Raw genomic sequence first — 18,837 nt, forward strand, 5'->3', positions numbered from 1 at the left:
CTGGCATTTATCCGGATTTGCCTCAATTCCTCTTTGTGTGAGCATAAAACCCAAGAACTTGCCTGCTTCTACTGCAAAAGTGCATTTTGCAGGATTGAGGCGCATGTCATGCTTCCTTATAGTGTCGAACACTTGGGCCAGGTCGGACAATAATGTCTCTTCACTTTGTGTCTTTATTAACATGTCGTCCACGTAGACTTCCATGATCTTTCTGATATGGGCTGAAAAGACTTTATTCATTAGCCTTTGATATGTAGCTCCCGCATTCTTGAGACCGAAAGGCATTACAATGTAGCAGTAATTTACTTTTGGCATAAAAAACGAGGTCTTTTCTTAATCTGACGGATACATGGGAATTGGGTTTTATCAGGAATATGCATCCATAAATGAGAGGTATCTATATTCGGATGAAGCATCTACCAGAGCGTCGATACTTAGGAGTGGGTAGGGATCTTTTGGGCAGGCTTTGTTGAGGTCGGTGTAGTCGGTGCACATTCACCATTTCCCATTTGATTTTTTCACCAAGACGACGTTAGCTAGCCAAAGTGGTTACTTGACTTCTTTTATGAATCCTACCTCCAGTAGTGCTTGTACCTGTTCTTCCACAGCTTAGGATCGTTCTGGTCTATGCCTAGCATGTCTGCAGCTTTCCCTGCGAAGAGATCGACATTATCTCGTAAGAACTGTACTAGTAATTCTTTTGCGTCTCCCTTCAGGATCGTGCCAATATAAGTTGTTTTGTCCGAGGTATCCCCGATCTGAACTTTCTCTATTTCTCCTTTAGGTTGTGGACAGAGTTCTTCACGTCTCTGAACTCCACCAAGCTCAATTGTATGGAACTCTTCTCCTCTATCTCTGAGGTTTAAACTTTCGTTATAACAGCGACGTACCATCTTTTGATCTGCTTTTATCGTGGCTGATACGTATTTTCGGAAAACGAAAAACGAATTCCAAATACACAAAACTAACCGGCAGGTGCACCGGGTCGTATCAAGTAATAAAACTCACGGGAGTGAGGTCGATCCCACAGGGATTGAAGGATTGAACAATTTTAGTTTAGTGGTTGATTTAGTCAAGCGAATCAAGAGTTGATTTGAGTGGTTTCTATTCGACAGAAGCTAAATTGCATGAAATTAAAAGGGAGAAGGGTAGATTGCAGAAAATTAAAGAGCAAAGAAAGTAAATAAGTTGAATCTTAAAGAAAAAGTAATGTAAATTTCAGAAACTTAGATTGCAAGAAATGTAAATTGCAGAATCTTAAAGTGCAAGAAATGTAAATGGCTTGAATGGTAAAGGGAATTGGGAAGTGGATTTGCAGAAATTAAAAAAGGAACAATAAATTGCAAACAACAGGAATGTAGAAGATGGATTCAATTGAACTGGATCTTGACAAAAATGGAAATTAGCTTAGTGTAGCAACGAAACAGGGAAATTGAAATTTAAAGCTGTAGATCTCAGGACCCAAGAGACTAGATAACCAAGTCTAGATCTCACTGCCTTCCTAGATCCAGTAAGAACAATTGCAAGGGAAATGTAAATTGCAGAGAGAATAGAAGAAGAAGCAATGAACAGAAATTGAAATTTGATTATGCAGAAAATTAAACAAGATCCAAAGGTGAGATTGAAACAGAAGTTCTTCAATTCTCCACCTAAGATCCCAAGCAAGAAAAGTAAAGAGTGCTCAACAAGAACCAGGAAGAAGAGAGATCAATTCTCCTCCCCAATTCTCTAGAATTCTAAAGAAACAATTCAAAAATGTAAAGTGAGTTCTCTACTGTAAGTGTTACGAAAATTTTAAAAGGAAGCTCCCCGAAAACTTAAATCCTAAGTTATTTATACACTTTCTTCAAATGGTCTTCAAGCCTTGAATTGGGCCTTTGTTCTTGATGGAATTGGGTTGATAAAGGCCTTGGTTGATTGCTCTTGGAGTTGGAGAAAGATCCATTGTGAACCGGGTTGAAAAACATAAAAGCTTGAGTAAAAGTTTGAGTAAAAGTTTGAGGCAAACTTTTACTCAAACTTTTTACACCAGATGGCTTCACTTTGCTGCTACCAACGTTTGAGCCAAAGTTTGAGGTCAAACTTTTGCTCAAACGTTGGCCCCCTTGTAAATGTGTGTTGCGCCAACGTTTGAGCAAAAGTTTGACCTCAAACGTTGGCGCAAGCTTTTTCCTCCAGGGTGTGCAAGAGTGGCACCAACGTTTGAGCAAAAGTTTGACCTCAAACATTGGCGCAAGCTTTTTCCTCCAGGGTATTGATTTTTTGATGCCAACGTTTGCCAAAAAGTTTGAGGCAAACGTTGGCTCAAGCTTTTCTCCCAAAAGTTTGAGCTAAAGTTTGAGGTCAAACTTTCGCTCAAGCTTTTTTCCTCTGGAGTGTTTTCAACTCAATTAAAAGTTTGAGCTAAAGTTTGAGGCAAACTTTTGCTCAAGCTTTTTGTTCTCTCTTGCTCCTAGCCATTCCTTCTTTTTCAACCTTCTTCAAAACTCTTTTCACCTATCATCAATCAACCAAACACATCAAAGCTTTGCTTAAAATCATGAGTTTGTTATTCTTTTATAATATATGACAATTATAGCATAAAATCACATGAAATTGCATTAATTCATACATGGTTGATTGAATCAAAGGAAACATGGAAATCTACCCAATTGGCTTGCTTATGGCTCAAGAAAGTGCATAAATCAATCGAAAACAAAAGAAAAAGGCTAGTGAAACTAGGCTAAGATGACTTGTCATCAGTGGCTATCCCTTCTGTAGTTGGGAATTTCATGCATAGATGTGGAGTCGAAACTATTGCATCGAGTTGATTTAGTGTTGTCCGACCTATTAGGGCATTGTAGGCTAAACTCAGGTCGACCACAATGTAGTCTATCTTGAGTGTTCTGGATTGGTTCCCTTTTCCGAAGGTTGTATGTAGTGACACATATCCCAGTCGTTGTACTGGGGTATCTTCCAGTCCGAACAGGCTGTTCGGATATGCTCTAAGCTCCTTTTCTTCTAAGCCGAGTTTGTCAAAGGCAGTTTTGAATAAGATGTCGGCAGAACTCCCTTGGTCTATTAATGTGCGGTGGAGATTGGCATTTGCCAGTATGATGGTGATGACCATGGGATCGTCGTGTCCTGAGATGATACCGGATGCGTCTTCTTTGGTGAACGTGATTGCAGGGATTTCGAGTGCTTCCTCCTTCCCTTTGACATGATATACTTCTTTAAGGTATCTTTTGCGGGATGATTTGGAGATTCCACCTTCTGCAAATCCTCCGTGTATCATATGGACATGTCTTTCTGGCGTACGAGGTGATCACTCAGCTTGTCCGACATCTTCATCTCTTCGTCTTTTTCTTTGTTCATTATCTCGGGTGGCTAGATACCGATTTAGTTTTCCTTCCCTTACTAACTTCTTTATGATGTTTTTTAAGTCGAAGCACTCGTTGCTGGAATGTCCTCGGACCCGATGATATTCATAGTATTCATTCCGATTTCCTCCTCCTCTTTTGCCTTTGAGTGGTCGAGCCGGGGGTATCTTTTCTGTGTTACAGACTTCTTTGTAAATATCGACAAGGGACACCCGAAGACGGGTGTAATTATGATACTTTTTGATTTTTTTGCCTGTTCGATTTTCCTTCTTCTTGGATTCTTTATCTTTATCTCGGTAGGTGAAATCGGATTTCGAGGCTTCTCCAAGTCGGGAATTTTCTTCCATGTTGATGTATTTCTTTGCCCGCTCTTGTACCTCATCTAAGGATGTGGGATATTTCTTTGATATAGATTGGCTGAAAGGTCCTTCTCGTAGGCCGTTGATGAGGCCCATGACGGCAGCCTCTGTTGGTAAGCTTTGTATGTCTAGGCACGTTTTGTTGAATCTTTCCATGTAATTGCGAAGACTTTCCCGATCTCCTTGCTTGATACCTAGTAGACTGGGGGCGTGCTTAGCCTTGTCTTTTTGGATGGAGAATCTGGCCAAGAATTTTTTGCCCAGGGCGTCAAAATTGGAGATGGACTTTGGAGGTAGGTTGTTGAACCATCTAATTGCTATCTTCGTGAGAGTCGTTGAAAAAGCTTTGTAGCGAGCGGCGTCTGAGGCGTGGGTGAGGTACATTCTGCTTCTGAAGTTGCTGAGGTGATGGTTGGGATCTGTAGTGCCATCATACAAAGTCATATCCGAAAGTTTGAAGTCTTTAGGGATTTTAGTCTTCATGATTTCCCTAGTGAATGGATCTTGATCTTTGTGAGAGTTATCTTCAGGGGTGGTCCGGGTAGTCTTTGCTTTAAGATCGGCTTCAAGTTGTAGAAGTTTATCTTCTAATTCTCAACGTCGCCCTACCTCTCTTTGTAGATCCTTGCTGACTTCTTGCTGGTACTGACTTTCTTTTTTGAGTTGCTTTAGGCGATCTTGAAGTGCTTCTATTACTCCCGGATGTGATGAGTTTTTGTCTCCGTTAGATTCTGGAGTGTCCTTTGGTGTGGCACCCGTGTTTTTGTGTGGCGTTTTGTCCTCTAAATATGAGTTGTGGTCGTTATCCTGTTCGTCTGCCATGGTGAAGGGATGACTTCCAAGTCCCCGGAAACGGCGCCAATGTTCCGAGGGTTACCTGAAACTGGAGGTCGATCTCGGTCGAGATCTTCTGTACTGGTTGGTGCCGACGTGTCCGGCTGGTGAGTGGCGGCCGGAGCTGTCGTGTCCGACCTGTTGACTGGCTGTACTGCTGATCCTTGGTCACCGAAGGGTGGGGGGTACCTGCAAGAGACTCCGATGCTTAAGTTAGCACGGGGTATTAAGCAGGTTTTTAGTAGAATTAGAGTATGAGTTATACCTAGGTACTCCAGTGTATTTATAGTAGTGTGGGCTGACGTTTTTGATAAGATAAGTTAGTTATCTTATCTTATCTTATCTTATTTTGAGTGAAGTCAGCTTATCTTTAAGGGAACCGCCTTTATCTCTATGGGCTTGGGTTGCCTTTGGATTTGGGTTGTGTTCCTCTATTTGGGCCCTTTATTGGGCTCTCTTATCGATTTGGCCGACCTCTTTGAGAAGAGGTCGGGTAGCCTGACCTGAAGAGGTCGGTCGCTTTATCGCCAATCATCCCGGGTCGGATAGCTCGATCCAGGGTATGAACAAGATCCATAGTGACTTTAGTGTTCCTACATACATAAACAGGAAAAAGAAAACAAGAGAAGAAAAATGGGAGGTCTATGTCAAAGAATAGTGGACTCCCTGTGAGATGTGATCAAGAAAGGAAAGAAAATAAAGAATTGAAGATGGAAGAAGAAAGAGGGGGAGTAATTCGAATAAATAGAAGTGAGAAGAAGAGAAGTATAAATAGAAAAAGTAAATAAGAATTAAAATATTTTTTATTTTTTTATTTATTAAACTAATTTTTGAAAAATAAGTTAATTTAATTTAAAAAGAATTTAAATTTAAATGTTAAATTTCCGAAAATAGAGCAGAGAGAAGAGGAAGAAGTTTTCGAAAATTGAGAGAGATAAGACTTAGTTAGGTAGTTTTGAAAAAGAAGAGAGAGAAGAGATATGATTTTCGAAAATTAAGGAAGAGGAGAGTTAGTAGGAGGTTTTAAAAAAGAAGAGAGAGAAGAAGGAGATATTATTTTCGAAAAGTAAGGAAGAGAAGAGTTAGTTAGGAGGTTTTGAAAAATAAGAGAGAGAAGATAATATATTAATTAAGAAAAGATTTTTAATTTAAAAATAAAATAGAAAATAAGGTAAGAAAAGATTTGCAATTAAAATTTGAAATTAGAAAAGGTAAGATTAAGAATTTAAAAAGATTTGAAAAATATTTTAAAAAGATAAGATTTTGAAAAAGATTTTTAAGATTTTGAAAAAAGTATGATAAGATTTTGAAAAAGATAAGATTTTTGAAAAAGATGTCAATTTTATTTTTGAAAATATTTGATTTTTGAAAACTTGACAACTAAGATATGATAAGATAAAATTTTGAAATTGAAATCTGAATTTTTATTTTAAAAATTTTGAAAATAATGTAATAAGATAAGAAAAATACTATTTTTTTATTTTTGAATTTAATGATGAAAGAGAAAAACAAGTAAAAGACAAAAAACTTAAAATTTTTAGATCTAGCACCCCTTAATTTTCGAAAAATTGGAGGGAAACACTAAGGGATACCAAACTTAAAACTTTTAAAATCAAAACACATACAAGACTCAAGAACACTTTGATTAAACACAATAACACAAAGAGAAAAATTTAAAGAATCAAAGAACTCAAGAACATAAAAAGGACATCAAACTTAAGATTTTTAGAAAAACAAAAAGAAATTCTCAAATAATATAAGAAAAACAACAAGAAAACACCAACTTAAAGACTTGAAAAAAGATTTAAAGAAAGAAAAATTACTTTTTGAGAAGTTTTTTGAAAGAAGGACTTAAAGACAATTCTGAGGATGCCAAAAATAAACTATATGAAAAAGGTTTCTGAAAAAGTTTTAAAATTTTTGTAATTGAAAAGTATGAACATGCAGGACTCAATACTGAACAAAAATTAAAATAAGAAAATAAAAATATTTTTGAAAAGGTTTTTATTAATTTTCAAAAATTAGAGAAAAAGAAAACAAAAATAAGAGACTCAATTAAAATAAATTAGCTGATCTAGGGAGCAAGACAATCCGGCAGTTTGTCTAAACTCAACAATTCCCGGAAACGGCACAAAAAACTTGGTGCACTTGTACGCAAAACCAATACTATTTCGTACAGCAGTAGTACCAGCAAGTGCACCGGGTCGTCCAAGTAATACCTGAGTGAGTCAGGTTCGATCCCACAAGGATTGTGGCTTGAAGCAAGCAATGGTTGTCTTGCAGGTCTTAGTCAGGCAGAATCAGAAGGTTGTTTGAGGTTATAAGAGTAATATCTACCTTAAAATCATCAATAAGAATTATATGCTGGGAATAGTAAATAATAGGAATAGAGTTGAGAGTCGGAGTTGCTTTGTTTTTCTAAATGAACTATGGTATTACTGTCTTCCTTGCTTGTGAATGATCTTCTTCAATGGCAGCCTATATGTGATTGACACTGGTTGAAGCAGCTGCCAATACTCCTCCAGATCTGAACCCTAGGTTTAGTGCGGATCCATTCTGATTGAGGGTGAAGCTTCTGCAGTTCATTCTCCTTGATGATCCTACTCAAAACGCCACAGACAAGGTCGAATCTTCTGGATCAGAGGATGCTGCACCTTAGGTTCTAGCCTCTACCACAGAGACCCTAATCTCCCCACAAACCGGCTGAATTGATGTCTTAAGAAGTCCCCAACGAAATCGTGGATTAGCCGTCTGAGAGACGTATATTCAAGCTGGTGGTTCATCATTGTCCGATGAAAGGCACATTGTGAACCCATGTAAAACGTGATAACCTTATGCCAGTTAAACGCATTCATATTAATGAAGAACGAATATACATCTTTGCGATAGAGCAAACACGGATCGAAGAAGAAACAATAATACTTTTATTAATTTATAAGACTCAGCAGGGCTCCTCCCCTCAACCTAGGAGGTTTAGAAATTCATACTGAAGAGAAAATACAATGGAAAAACGTGAATGGTGTATGATGTCTACAAAAATCATGTAAAATACACTTTAAATATTAAACAGATGACTAGTAAGGGTAAAACAGTCTATTTAGTGCTAAAACAGTCTATTTAGTGTTTGAGCTGAACTTTGATGAGATCCACGTGCTATGAGGCTCCTTGGGCATGGAATACCAGCTAGGGGGTCCACTCTGGGCCTTTGGATGCTGGGCTCTGCTCTTTGGGCGCTAGACGCCTAGAAGGGGCAGGAAGCTGGCTTTGGGAGCCAGTTTTGGGACTTCTAATCCGAAGCAAAGTATAAACTATTATATATTTCTAGAAAGCTCTGGAAGTCAGCTTTCCATAGCCATTTCGAGCGCTCCATTAGGACTTGTGTAGCTTTAGAAAAGATCTTCCGAATGCAGGTAGGTCAGCTCTGGACAGCATCGGTAGTACTTTCTCTATCTTTAAATCAGACTTCTGCTCCCGTTCCTCAATTTCAGCCAGAAAAATACCTGAAATTGTCCAAAAACACAAAAACTCATAATAGAATCCAAAAATGTGAATTTAGCACTAAAACCTATAAAAACTTAATAAAAACTACTAAAAACTATATGAAAGTGATGCCAAAAATCGTATAAAATATCCGCTCATGAGTATTCTTTCCGGATTAACTTTCTAACTTTCTATTTCAACAATGAACGATTCATTTAATGGCAGCTGTAATTGACTAACTCATGTAGCATCCTCATCAAGTTAGTCTCTTCTAAACCATAGTAGTCTACCATATCTGAGCAACTTATGTAGCATCGTCATCAAGTTAACTCATGGCTTCCCACCATAGTCGAAGGTGAAGACCTAAGCAATTCACTCCCCTTCGTGATCCTACTCAAAACGCCACAGACAAGGTTGCATCTTCCGGATCAAGGAACGCTGCTTCTTTTGCTCTAGCCTTAATGCCACAGAAACCTCAATAACCCACAGTCAATGGGATTATATGTCACATATCCAAACTCGCCCAGGAACGCTCTTGGAATCCACAGTGCATTCTCTAGCTTGTGGTTCAATGCTATCTGGGCAGGACTAACACGGAACCCATGTAGAACAAGAATGATTGTCACAGGTCATCCTCAATTAATAAGATAAAAAACGAAAATGCACATGAGAATAGTACCAAACGTGTATTGAAATAGAACAATAATATTATTACTCCATGAGAATCAACAGAGCTCCTAACCCTAACTTTGGAGGTTTAGTTGCTCATGATTTCATAGAAAGTAAAATATGAAAAGGTAAAAATGAGGCAGAAGATCCTAAACATTGGTAATCTTCTCCTTTAAATACTAATCTAATAACTAAGAAGTACAAAAAGTATGACAGTCTAGACTAGCGGTGTGAAATCCATCCTTGGGCCCACTTGGCTGAGTACTTGGGCTGAGCTTGGCGTCCAACTTTGAGAAATGGGCGTTGAACGCCCATTAGGGGGTGATTGGCACTGCCTTGTGATTTGGTACACGTTGAACGCCAGGAATGGGGTGGTTCTAGGGCGTTCAACGCTGGCTTGCCTCCTTAGGGTGTCGAACGCCAGCCAGGGGGTAGCTCTTTAGCGTTCGACGCCCAGTATGGATGATGAGCGGATATTTTATACACATTTTGGCATCATTTTCATATAGTTTTTAGTATGTTTTGTTTAGGTTTTATTAAGTTTTCATAGGTTTTAGTGCAAAATTTACATTTTTGGATTTTACATTGAGTTTATGTGCTTTTATGCAATTTTAGGTATTTTCTGGCTGAAATTGAGGAGCTGGAGCAAAAGTCTGATTCAGAGATAGAGAAAGCACTACAGATGCTGTCCGAAACTAATCTCCTTACATTCGAAAGAGCTTTTCTGGGGCTACAGAAGTCCAAATAGATCGCTCGCAACGGCTATGGAAAGCTAACATCCAGAGCTTTCCAACAATTTATAGTAGTTCATTCTTTGCTTCAGAACTGAAGGCCCAAAATTGGCATCCAACGCTAGACTCCTACTTTATTTTGGCGTCCAGCACCCAAAGGAGAAGAGAGCAGTGTCCAACGCCCATAAAGGACCCCCTAGCCAGCGTTCAACGCTCTAGAGGCCTCCTACCACGTAGATCCCGTCAAAGCTCAGCCCAAACACTAATCAAGTGAGCCTCGAAAGTGAGTTTTAGCACTAAAGACTATTTTGCCCTTTTTATGTAATCCATAGTCATTAGTTTAGTATTAAAGGGAGAAGATCACACTTGTTTAGGATCTCTTCCAGCATATTTTGTTTTTCACATTGTATTTTCTATCAGTATGAGTTTCTAAACCTCATAGGTTGAGGGAAGGAGCTCTGTTGAGTTTTATGGATTAATAAAAGTATTACTGTTCTATTTTAATCTGTGTTTGATTCTCCATTCTAAGATGTATCTTCGTTCTTCATTCTAAGATGGTGTGCCTGGCAACCACCCGTGTTCTTCTTGGGTTCGTGTGACTACATAACTGGAAAGCATTGAACTACTAGCTTGATTATACATCTCTTATACGTGTAATCCACGACTTCGTTGGGGACTTCTTGACACATCAGTTCAGCCGAGGTATGGGGAGATTAGGGTCTTTGTGGTAGAGGCTAGAACACAAAGGCATAGCATTCTCTGATCCGGAAAATTCGACCTTGTCTATGGCGTTTTGAGTAGGATCATTAAGGAGAATGGACTGTAGAAGCTTCACCCTCAATCAGAATAGATCCACACTAATTCTGGGGTTCAGATCTGGAGGAGCATTGAAGACCTCTCAACTGGCGTTGATCACATACAGCCTGCCATAGAAGAAATCATTCACAGTTGAAGAAGACAGTAAGACCAGAATTAATCCAGAAGAACAAAGCATCTCCAGGCCTTAACCATCTTATCATTATAAACATATCAACCTAGTTAAGATCTCTTTATTCCTTTTATGCTTTTAACTAAATCCAACAACTCTTCTATCCGCCTGACTAAGATATGCAAGATAACCATAGCTTGCTTCAAATCATAATCCTCGCGGGATCGATCCTGACTCGCTTAGGTATTACTTGGACGACCCAGTGCACTTGCTGGTTCAGTGTACGAAGTGTGGGGATTCGTGCGCACCAAGTTGTTGGTGCCGTTGCTTGGGATTGTTCGAGTTTGGACAACTGACGGATTATCTTGTTGCTTAGATTAGGTATTGTTTTTATTTTTGTTTGAGTCTTTTATTTTTTTCTTCTTTTTTTATTAAAAAATTTCAAAAAATTATTCAAAAACCTTTTATTTTCTTTATTAATCTTTATTTTTGGTTTGAGTCTTTTGTTTTTGTTCTTGTTTAAATTTTCGAATTTCTTTGAGTCTTTTTCTAAAAATTTTCAAAAATAGTGTTCTTTGTTTTATTCTTGTGTCAATCTTTAAGTTTGGTGTCTTCTTGTGTATTTTCTATATAATTTTCGAAAATTTATGTTTGTGGTTTTCAAAATTTTTAAGTTTGGTGTCTTTTGCATGTTCTTGTTTTCTTTGAATTCTTTGAGTTTTGTTCTTGGTGTTCTTCTTGATCTTCAAAGTGTTCTTGTTTTTCTTTTTATTTTGATATTAAAATTTTTAAGTTTGGTGCCTTTTTTGTGTTTTTTCCTTCTAATTTTCACATAGTAGGTGTCTTAGATTTAAAAATTTTAAGTTTGGTGTCTTTTTGTTATTTTTCTCTTTCTTCATTGAATTCAAAAATAAATAAAATAAAATATCCTTTCTTATCTTTTATTGCAATTTTCGAAAATTACAAGAAAAATCTCAAATTTTAATTTCAAAATCATTATCTTATCTTATCTAAGCTTTAAATTTCAAAATTCAAATATTTTTGAAATCAAATCTTTTCAAAAATCATATCTTCTTCAAAATCTTATCTTATCTTTTTATCTTTCTTTAAAATTCAAAAATCTTATCTTATCTTATTTCAAATTCAAATTTTAAAATTCAATTTCAAAATTCAAAATTTAAATTTCAAAATTCAAAATTTAAAATTTAAAATTCAAATTTTAAAATTCAAAATTCAATTTCAAAATTTAAAATTTAAAATTCAAATTTCAAATTTTAAAATCAAATCTTTTCTAATCTTCTATCTTATCTTGTTTTCAAATCTTTTCTTAATTAGTTACTTGTTTTCTCTTTCAAAAACTTCCTAACTAATTCATCTCTCTTTTAATTTTTGAAATTTCTTCTTCTATTTCTCTCTCTTCTTTTTCAAAATTTATTGATTAATTTTCAATTTTTTTAATTAATTAATCTTTATTTTTGAATTAAATCAATAAATAAAATAAAAACAAAAATTACAATTTACATCTTTACCTTTCATTCTTCTTCTTTTTCTATCTTTCTTCATCATGAACCCAAATGGGAATGAAGAGTTCAGGAGAACTCTGAGGTCCTATGAAAACCCCACTGGTGACTTCTATGGAAGAAGTATTAGCATACCTCACATCAAAGCAAGTAGCTTTGAACTAAATCCTCAACTCATTACCTTAGTCCAGCAAAACTTCTAGTATTCTGGACTTCCACGGGAAGAACCTACTGAGTTCCTGGTAGATTTCTTAAAAATTGCTGACACAGTACATAAGGAGAGAGTAAACCAAGATGTATATAGACTATTACTCTTTCCTTTTGTTGTAAAGGACCAAGCAAACAGGTGGTTAGATAACCAGCCCAAAGCTAGCTTGAAAACTTGGAAACAGTTAGTATATAAGTTTTTAAATCAATACTTTCCTCCAAGAAAGATGACCCAACTGAGACTGGACATCCAAGGCTTCAAACAAGGAGACAATGAATCTCTTCATGATGCCTGGGAGAGGTATAGAAGGATGCTAAGAAAATGTCCCACGGAAATGTTTTCAGAATAGGTACAGTTAGACATCTTCTACTATGGACTTTCAGACATGGCTAAAATGTCTCTGGACCACTCTGCTGGTGGTTCCATACACATGAAAAAGACCATTGCTGAGGCTCACGAGCTTATTAAGACAGTTGCCACTAATCAGCATCTGTACTCATCTGCTGAGACTTCTACGAAACGAGAGGTTAAGGCAATATTATTGAACCTAAACTCCAGAATAGGATGGCCCATTGACTCAGCAACTACACGCCCTTGCCCAGCAACTACTAGAATTGCAAGAGGCTTTGCGAGAAACTCAGGCTTCTAACAGGAATATAGAAGCTCAGCTGAGTCAAACAAGGAAGCAGTTATCTAAGCAGATAACACAGGAATGCCAGGCTATTCAAATGAGGAGTAGGAAATTCTTAAACACCCAACCTCAGTACAACAAGAGATCAAAGGAAATAAAGTCAACAGAGGAACACTAGACTGATGTCCAAGACGTCTCTAAGGGCATTGAATGCCCAAAGAGGAATGTCATTGGCATTCAACACCAAGAAGGGGTGTTCATCCCTGGCGTTGAACGCCCAATCAGGGATAACAACAAGGGCATTGAACGCCCAAAAGGGAATAGTATCCTTGGCGTTGAACGCTAAGAAGGCGGTAGCAACAAGGGCGTTGAACGCCTAAGCAAGGGAGGCTAGTCATATACTGATAACAACCATCCTAAGCAAGCTAGTAACCTCCCTTCCAATACACACGGCACTCAGCCTTCATCAACCAAGATTGATGAGTATAAGGCTAAGATGTCATTTCCTCAGAAACTCTGTCAAGAGGAAAAAGATAAACAGTTTGCTCACTTTGCAGATTATCTCAGAACATTGGAGATCAAGATCCCTTTAGCAGAGGCTCTTGAACAGATACCTTATTATGCTAAATTCATGAAGGACATCTTAAGTCATAAGAAGGATTGGAGAGAGACAGAAACAGTCCTCCTCGGTGAAGAGTGCGGTGCAGTCATTCAAAATAACTTACCAGAGAAACTTAAGGATCCTAGAAGTTTTATGATACCATGCACTCTAGTGAATTCTTGCACAAGGACAGCTCTACGTGATCTTGGACCAAGCATTAACCTAATACTTGCTTCATTAATAAAGAAGCTTTGCTTTAATGATGAAGTCAAACTAACCTGCATATGCCTTCAACTTGCTGATGGTTCTATAAAGATACCATCAGGCGTAGTTGAAGACATGATTGTCAGGGTTGGACCCTTTGCTTTTCCCACTGGCTTTGTGGTGTTGGATATGGAAGGGCACAAGAGTGCATCCCTTATCCTAGGGAGACCCTTCCTAACTACAGGACAAACCCTTATTGATGTTGGAAAAGGGGAAGTAACCCTAAAATTCATTGAGGAAAAGTTTGTACTAAATGCTATCAAGGCTATGCAGCATTCAGACACCCCAGAGGAGTGCATGAGCATTGACCTCATTGATTCCCTAGTGGAAGAAATAAACATGGCTGCTAGACTCAAGGAAAGGCTTAATGACATCCTTACAGATGCCCAACCTGATTTAAAGGAACCTTTGGAAACTCCTAAGGAAAAGGAGAAGCCTCCAAAGCTTGAGCTCAAGCCATTACCTTCCTCCCTAAAATATGCATTTCTGGGAGATGGAGATACTTATCATGTGATCATAAGCTCTGCCTTAGAAACACAGGAAGAAAAAGTACTGATCTAAGTGCTCAGGATGCCAAACCAGTGGTGCAACCACAAAGGCAACTGAATCCAGCCATGATGGAAGTAGTGCAGAAGGAAGTCACTAAGCTCTGGGAGGCTGGGATTATTTATCCCATTTTTGATAGCCCCTGGGTGAGCCCTGTCCAAGTTGTTCCCAAGAAGAGAGGCATGATAGTTGTTCATAATGAAAAGAATGAACTGATTCCTACAAGGATAGTTACAGAGTAGCTGATGAGCGGATAATTTATACGCTTTTTGGCATTGTTTTTAGTATGTTTTTAGTATATTTTAGTTAGTTTTTATTATGTTTTTATTAGTTTTTAAATAAAAATCATATTTCTGGACTTTACTATGAGTTTGTGTGTTTTTCTGTGATTTCAGGTATTTTCTGGCTGAAATTGAGGGACCTGAGCAAAAATCTGATTCAGAGGCTAAAAAAGGACTGCAGATGCTGTTGGATTCTAACCTTCCTGCACTCGAAGTGTATTTTCTGGAGCTACAGAAGCTCCATTGGCGCGCTCTCAATTGCCTTGGAAAGTAGACATCCTGAGCTTTCCAGCAATATATAATACTCCATACTTTGCCCGAGATTTGATGGCCCAAACCAGTGTTCTAAATCAGGATAGAAATTCTGGCGTCAAAACGCCAGAACTGGCATAAAAGCTGGAGTTAAGCGCCCAAACTGGCACAAAAGCTGGCGTTTAACTCCAAGAAAAGTCTCTACATGTGAAAGCTTCAATACTCAGCCAAAGCATACACCAAGTGGGCCCGGAAGTGGATTCTGCATCATTTACTCATTTCTGTAAACCCTAGGTTACTAGTTTTCTACAAATAGGACCTTTTGCTATTGAATTTTACACACTTGATCATACTTTTCATCTTAGAACTTGTATGTTCACGCTTTGGGAGGCTGGCCATTCGGCCATGCCTAGACCTTTTGTTCTTGTGTAACTTCAACGGTAGAGTTTCTACACACCATAGATTAAGGTGTGGAGCTCTGCTGTTCCTCATGAATTAATGCAAAGTACTATTGTTTTTCTATTCAATTCACGCCTACTTCTTCTCTAAGATATACACTCGTTCTTCAACATGATGAATGTGATGATCCGTGACACTCATCACCATTCTCACCTATGAACGCGTGCCTGAAAACCACTTCCGTTCTACATGCAAACAAGCTTGAATGTGTATCTCTTGGGTTTCTAATCTGAGATTAGAACCTTCGTGGTATAGGCTAGAATTATTGGCGGCCATTCCTGAGATCCGGAAAGTCTAAACCTTGTCTATGATATTCCGAGTAGGATCTGGGAAGCGATGACTGTGACGAGCTTCAAACTCGTGAGTGTTGGGCGTAGTGACAGACGCAAAAGGATCAATGGATCCTATTCCAACATGATCGAGAACCGACAGATGATTAGCCGTGCGGTGACAGCGCATTTGAAACATTTTCACTGAGAGGACGGGAAGTAGCCATTGACAACGATGATGCCCAACGTAAAGCATGCCATGGAAAGGAGTATGAATGATTGGAAGAAGGCAATAGGAAAGCAGAGGTTCAGAAGGAACAAAGCATCTTCATTCGCTTATCTGAAATTCCTACCAATGAATTACATAAGTATCTCTATCCTATTTTATGTTTTATTTATCTTTTAATTATCAATTCTCCATAACCATTTGAATCTGTCTGACTGAGATTTACAAGATGACCATAGCTTGCTTCAAGCCGACAGTCTCCATGGGATCGACCCTTACTCACGTAAGGTTTATTACTTGGACGACCCAGTGCACTTGCTGGTTAGTTGTGCGGAGTTATGATAAAGAGTTAAGATTACAATTGTACGTACCAAGTTGTTGGCGCCATTGATGATGACAATTTTGTACACCAAGTTTTTGGCGCCGTTGCTGGGGATTGTTCAAGTTTGGACAACTGACGGTTCATCTTGTTGCTTAGATTAGGTAATTTTATTTTATGTTTAAGCTTTTTACTTTTTATTTTCGAAAATTTTTTTTTTTCAAAAATACAAAAAATATTTCTATTCTGTTCTTCAGAGTTTTTAAGAAGGAATTCTAGAGTTTCATGATGATTTGTTGAAGTCTGGCTGGCTGTAAAGCCATGTCTAATCTTTTCGACCGAGGTTTCAACTTATCATCTCAAGAGCTTGTTGATTTCTATCAATCTTGCTATTGAACGTAATGATTTGCTAAAGCTTGTCTGGCCATTGGCCATGTCTAGTGTTTTGGACCGAAACTTTCACTGAAAGCTTGGCTGGCTAGTAAGCCATGTCTAATTCCTGGACCGGAGTTTTAGACTAACATTGCATGATTCCTGGAATTCTCATTAAGAATTTTAAAGTCTTTTTTCTCTTTTTCCATATAATTTTCGAAAAATCACAAAAAAAATTATAAATTTATAAAATAAAAAATATTTTATGTTTTTTTTGTTTGAGTCAAGTGTCAATTTTTAAGTTTGGTGTCGATTGCTTGTCTTTACTCTTCTTGCATTTTTCGAATACATGCATTATGTTCTTCAGTGATCTTCAAGTTGTTCTTGATGATTTTAGTGCTCTGATCTTTAATTTCTCTTATTTTGTGTCTTTTGATGTTTCTTACATGCATTTTCAAATTGCTATAGTCCTTAGTATACAAACTTCTAAGTTTGGTGTCTTGCATGCATTGTTTATTTGATCTTAGTTGAATTTTTTTTCATTGTTTCTCATCATTAAAAATTCAAAAATTTTTTTAAAATTGTGTCTTTTCAAGTCAATAATACAGAGAATTGAAGATTCAGAACATTTAGCAGAGGAATTACACAAAAAAGCTGGGCGTTCAAAACGCCCAGTGAAGTAGGAAAACTGGAGCTTAAACGCCAGCCAGGGTGCCTGGCTGGGCGTTAAACGCCCAAAAAGGTAGCATTTTGGGCGTTAAACGCCAGAATGGATGCCATTCTGGGCGTTTAACGCCAGGAGGACACTAGAGGGAATATTTTGTTTTTAATTCAAATCTTTTTCAAATTTTCATAATTTTTCAAAATCAAATTTTTTCAAATCATATCTTTTCAATCATATCTTTTCAAAATCAATTTCTTTTTAATTTTTTTTATTACTATTTTCGAAAATCCTTGCTACAATTAGTGATTTAATTCAAACTTTTCAAGTTGTTACTTGCCTATTAAGAAAGGATCAAATTTTAATTCTAGAATCATATCTTTTAATTTCTTGTTGGTCAAGTAATCAACTTTAATTTTAAAAAACTTTCTTCTTTTAAATTTGATTCTCAATCATATCTTCTCAATCATATCTTCTCAATCACATCTTTTTCAAAATTAAGTTTCAATCATATCTTTTTGATTTCTAATTTCAAAATTTTTTTCAAAAATCACTTAATTTCTTTCCCAATCTTGGTTTTTGAAAATCATTCACCAAATTTTCAAAATTTCATTTAATTATTTCAAAATCTTTTTACTTTAATTTCGAAAATTCTTCCCCTCTTCTCACATCCTTCTATTTATGGACTAACACTCCTCCTCAATGTACAATTCGAACTCTATCCCTCTTGATAAGTTCAAATTCTTTCTTCTCTACCTTCTCCTTCTATTATTCTTTACCTCTAACACCTCAAGGAATCTCTATACTGTGACATAGAAGACTCCATATTTTCCTCTCCTCTCTTTTCATATGAGCAGGAGCAATGACAAAGGAATTCTTGTTGAAGCTGATCCTGAACCTGAAAGGACCATGAAGAGAAAGCTAAGAGAAGCTAAAGTACAACTCTCTATAGAGGACCTAACAGAACTTTTTAAACAAGAAGAAGCCATGGCAGCCGAAAACAACAACAATGCCAACAATACAAGGAAGGTGCTCGGTGACTTTACTGCACCTACTCCTGACTTCTATGGGAGAAGCATCTCAATCCCTGCCATTGAAGGAAACAACTTTGAGCTTAAGCCTCAATTAGTTTCTCTAATGCAACAGAATTGCAAGTTTCATGGACTTCCATTAGAAGATCCTCATCAATTCTTAGCTGAATTCTTGCAAATCTGTGACACTGTCAAGACCAATGGGGTTGAACCTGAGGTCTACAAGTTTATGCTCTTTCCCTTTGTTGTAAGAGACAGAGCTAGAACATGGTTGGATTCACAACCTAAAGAAAGCCTAAACTCTTGGGAAAAGCTAGTCAATGCCTTCTTGGCAAAGTTCTTTCCACCTCAAATATTGAGTAAGCTTAGAGTGGAAGTCCAAACTTTCAGATAGAAGGAAGGTGAATCCCTCTATGAAGCTTGGGAAAGATACAAGCAATTGATCAGAAGGTGTCCTTCTGACATGCTTTCAGGAAGGAGCATCATAGGTATTTTCTATGATGGTCTATCTGAACTGTCCAAGATGTCATTGGACAGCTCTGCTGGAAGATCTCTTCATCTAAAGAAGATGCCTGCAGAAGCTCAGGAACTCATTGAAATGGTTGCGAATAACCAATTCATGTACACTTCTGAAAGGAATCCTGTGAATAATGGGACAAATCAGAAGAAAGGAGTTCTTGAGATTGATACTCTGAATGCCATATTGGCTCAGAACAAAATATTGACTCAGCAAGTCAACATGATTTCTCAGAGTCTGTCTGGAATGGAAGTAGCAACAGGCAGTACCAAAGAAGCGTCATCTGAAGAAGAAGCTTATGATCCTGAGAACCTAGCAAT

At 37.5% G+C, this 18,837-nt stretch overlaps 1 non-coding gene across 1 annotated transcript; it reads right to left on the reverse strand.

The window, feature by feature from the left end:
• Positions 1-18,361: 18,361 nt before the first annotated feature.
• On the reverse strand, positions 18,362-18,469 carry LOC148580228 (small nucleolar RNA R71). The gene has a single exon (XR_015898084.1). It is a non-coding gene; the product is annotated as a small nucleolar RNA R71 (small nucleolar RNA).
• Positions 18,470-18,837: the final 368 nt, after the last annotated feature.

Source organism: Arachis ipaensis, chromosome B10, assembly GCF_059453495.1.
Source record: "Arachis ipaensis isolate K30076 ecotype BB chromosome B10, ASM5945349v1, whole genome shotgun sequence".
Classification (NCBI taxonomy): Eukaryota; Viridiplantae; Streptophyta; class Magnoliopsida; order Fabales; family Fabaceae; genus Arachis; species Arachis ipaensis.